The following is a 4,506-nucleotide window of genomic DNA, read 5'->3' on the forward strand; positions in this document are numbered from 1 at the left end:
AACTCAGGACCTCTTTGATTCGTAGGATTTTGAAAACACAGGAATAGGACACGGCAATATTACAAGTTTCAAACTGATATTACAAATGTTAGGAGTAATGCTGCACCTACGAAGAGGGAATTACTAGGAAGTTTACGTAAGAACTTTTGTTACTTTAGGTGGATGCAGCATTATCGTACAAACTAAAATCCACCGCCCTGACAAGTCACTAATGGGAAAATAAATTTTCCAGTCTCTGGCCACTTGATGTTTCAAAAACAAATTCAGCTTCTGCAGAGACTTTGTCATTTAGGCTTAGACGCTTGCGGTGATCAACACACCATTCATTGTTGCGCCAGATAACGCCAAACCTCATTACCTTGAGCACACTTGCCTCCAGAACAAAGAACCTGGCCAATTTAATCTCAGATGTGCTGCCTCGGTAGTCGATCAAATCAAGTTCTGTAAGATGGAGATCAAGGCATTCGATTAGATTGTTATAGTGCAACACATTTTTCACTTTCGGGTCTTTTTTTATCTGCAAAAGAAGAGAACATATTAGAGCAGCTGGCTGTATAAGATTGTCGTATCATCAAGAGGTACCAATATCATTCGCTCATACGATAGGGTTGGCTGGCTAGTGATATTTTTTCACTCTCTCTCTCTTTCTCTTTCCTCTCATTTACCTAGGAGCACGTGAAGAGCTTGGGCATTTGTTGCCTTCCACTATGTGGCCGATGCCATATTTGTCAAAAGTATGCCACATAATACGCATCGATGTCAAATCAAAAGATTTTGGCACCGCTCTCACGATGTGAGAGAGTTGGCACCGCTGTGCACACATACCCACATGTATAAACAAATCAATCAAACCAACTACACCAGCCTCTCACTCTCCCAAACAAGTGTTTTTTTATTGCATCAGTCCTCTCTCTCTCCCACGCAAGTGTTTTTTCATTGCGTGAGTTAATTTGGCACCGGAGCAAAGTAGGTGATTCAGATTGGGGCACCAGGTGAGCAACGGAGGGGCATCGATGCCAAATGCATCACAAGTGAATTTGGCACACATTTTGGCCTACATAGTGGAGGGCCGTTATAGCCCACTTTTGTACAACCTCATATTTAGTGCAAAAATTTGACCATATATTTACCTAAGAAAATGCCAATGCATGTCACAAAAAATTATACCATTTGAAATTATGTTCAAATACGAATCCAACGATATTATTTTTAGTGACATGCATTAACATTTTGTCAGTTAAATCTATGGTCAAATTTTGATACTAGAAAATAGGAAGAGTAAACCAGGACGGAGGTAGTACTTGCTCTTAGGGTAACCATAGAGTTACTAGTCTAAGTTACTTTCCACTATGACTAGCCTAGGCTACTATAGTAGTACAACAAAAAACGATGCAGGTGATCACGTGAGAAAAAATACAAAAAAATTTCTTTCGATGCAGTGCGTAGATGCAGTTTTGAACACTACACTTGTCATCGTAATTTGGGAAAATTACAAAAAAAATCGAGCTACATTGTGATTACCATTTACTAATAGGAAAGAAGTTTCACCTCGATGAGTAGCTTCTTCGTGCACGGAAAGAATGTAAGGAATCCAACAACTTGATCCAGATTGGGCCGATAGATTTTATTGCCAAGATCTTCACTGTGTGCATAGACTGGGTCAAGCTTGTGGGAATTATTTTCTGGAAGACGGTCGTAAATACATCATGAAGAAATTTAAAAATGTGATTTTCAAGAAGATGGAGAAGAAGATGAGTGTTGTACCTGAACAGTTACGGATCCAATAAAGAGTTCGAAGAATTTGGCAGACGAGTACACCAACGCTGTCAATTTAGGCGCGTCAATGACCTTGAGTTTTGTTGGACCTTCTAGATCAGATACAAGCAATCTCTCAAGGAAAGGCGCATTCTCAATGACCATAACGTGGAACAGCTGGAGTGATCTCTTCCCAATTGATGTCTTGTTGCGGGGCCAGCAAGACACATAAATCCATCGGAGGTTCGTCGAGGCGATGTGGAGGCTAATGAACCCGTGGATCTGCTCAAGATGAAGGTACTCGAGTGCAGTACAGCTGCGGAGTAGGTGCTCCATAGCCTTCTTCGAGATGACAATGTCGAAGAGGTCGAGTTGCTTGAGTTGAGGGAGAAGAAGGGCGGGCGCGGCATTAATCTGGGGAAGATAGCAGGAGCTAAAGTTGGCGTGGCGCAGCGTTGGCGTGAGGCGGAGCGCGGACGGCGGCAGATAGCGACATCGACCAGCTTCAAAGCTGAGCTCTCGAGCTGATCTAGGGCGGGGGATAAGAACCACTCGTCTAACTTGGCTTGGACCTTGCAGTTGGTACTGAACATGCGGATTTCAAGGCGTCTGGTTGGCCCAGGGTGCGATGAAAGGATCTTGGAGACTACGGCCAATTTGCAATCCCTGTCGCAGAGGCAGCTGTCGACGGTGAGGTTGAGGGGGACGCGGCGCCAGAGGGGGCGCCACCGCCGGGAGAGCAGGGCGGTCCGCACGGTAGATTTGGTGGGGAGGAGGCCGATGATGACGAGCAGCATGTCGTCGGGGAGGCTGCTAATGAAGTCCAGGCTCGCCGGATGCGGTTTTGGCTCGAGCCGCCTCCCGCTTGTTGGCTGCCTCACCGTCCATCTCAACTGGCGGCGACGCCGGTGTACACGTGTGCTGGTGTGTGTTGTGTGCTGGCCTGCTGGCTGTGCGCGAGTGCGTCCTTCTGTGCATGCCGCCGCGCAGTGGTGAATTGTGCATGAGTGCGTGCTTCACGCGGAAGAAGTGTGTCCTCAATGCGCCCTCAATTTACTAGCATGCGGGGTGCTACCCCGAGTGGTTTCAACTTTGTTTACTTCACCGCGTGTCAGATGGGCCTCTAGTTTACTTATTTTCACCCACTGCCACATGGGCCAGCACACAAACATAGAGAACACGAGCTGACAAGGCAACATGTGGACTGGTTGACCAGTCAACTAAACAATATACGGAGCTATACGTTGACACAATGAGCGTATAATCCATCGGTATAGAGAGTTCGAGTGAGAGGGGAGGCCCGTGAGAGATAGCAGGGAGAGAGAAATAGCTACTCCCTCCATTCGATAATGTAGTGCCAACATTTTTTTTAAAGTCAAACTTTTGAAACTTTGACCAAGTTTATAAAGAAATTGCTTATATCTACAATACCAAAGATAAATGATAGTATGAAGTAAGTACATCTTGTGATGAATCTAATGATCGTTACAGATGTAAATGTTTTTCCCCACATATACCTGGTCTAACTTTTCTGAGGTTTGACTTGTCAAAACATCCATATGCTTATGGACGTGAGAGAGTACCTAACTAGAGAGAGTGTGTGTGAAATAGAAAGAGTGACTGAAAAAAGTGTGTGTGCCTGTGTGAAAGAGACATGGACAACACACGATAAAAGTAGAGAAAAAGCGTGTGTGTCTTATGCAAACATATCACACATGCATCTTCTACAGCAGAAGCAAGCACTGGTGCGCGTCGATCCTAAACAAACGGTTTTTACCCCTTTCCGCGACGGCATTTGGAACCGCCGCCAAGTGAGTGTGGGCGATAGGGGGGGTCCTTCCCACACGATACAAAAACCGTTGGGGATATGCCCTCCTGGCGCACACGCTCGGCAAAATGAGGTCGTGTGCGACCGGCGAGCACACAAATACGGAAATACGTACAGTAGTGCTAAAAAATACAATTATACAGGCGAAATCATTTTTGGTCCTAAGTACATCCCACACAGTCAGTCACCACTAAACGTTTCCGTTCGTATATACATCCCACACAGTCACTACAAGGAAAACGTTTGCGCAAGGTGGTGTAACGCAAACAGTTTTGAAGGGAATGTCGTGTGTGATTGTTCATTGATCCAACATAGTTTATTCCTAGAAACTGTGTGCGTTGCCTTAGGTCATCGCCCACGGTGTTTTCTCATTAACCGTTTGCAATAGGAAAACCCAATTAGCAAGCTAATTGGCCAATTAGTGGGCTAATTGACCTATTATTAATAATCCATTTACTAATCTAATTGACATTCATATTAAGCACATAATATATTCCATTTCCATATTAAGGAAGCAGGATTTCATAATTGAAATACATCGGAGTACAACATGATATAGCTTCAGCACTCAGCTACCCCATTACACAACTGCACCAGCAGCAAGTTTCACATGCAACATCTAGAACCTTTCGAAATTAGCATCATATACGGTACATACGGAGATGCATCTCATCTAGAAAACTGCTGAAGCGGAAGGCGGATATTGAGCCTTCATTCATGTTGAAGGTCTTTGCAACTTTAGGCCAGTGCAGGTGGATGATTGACTGTCCATCCTTCGACCTCTTCAGAAACACATCAATATTGAATCGTGGGTGTTGTATGAAAACTTTCCTCGCCTCCTGACCATAGAGGTGGTTTGAGAGGTAATCAGCAGTGAACCCTGAAAACAAGGATGTGCATAAATATCTTCTCTATATTGGAAA

This window comes from Aegilops tauschii, chromosome 6 (assembly GCF_002575655.3).
Source record: "Aegilops tauschii subsp. strangulata cultivar AL8/78 chromosome 6, Aet v6.0, whole genome shotgun sequence".
Classification (NCBI taxonomy): Eukaryota; Viridiplantae; Streptophyta; class Magnoliopsida; order Poales; family Poaceae; genus Aegilops; species Aegilops tauschii.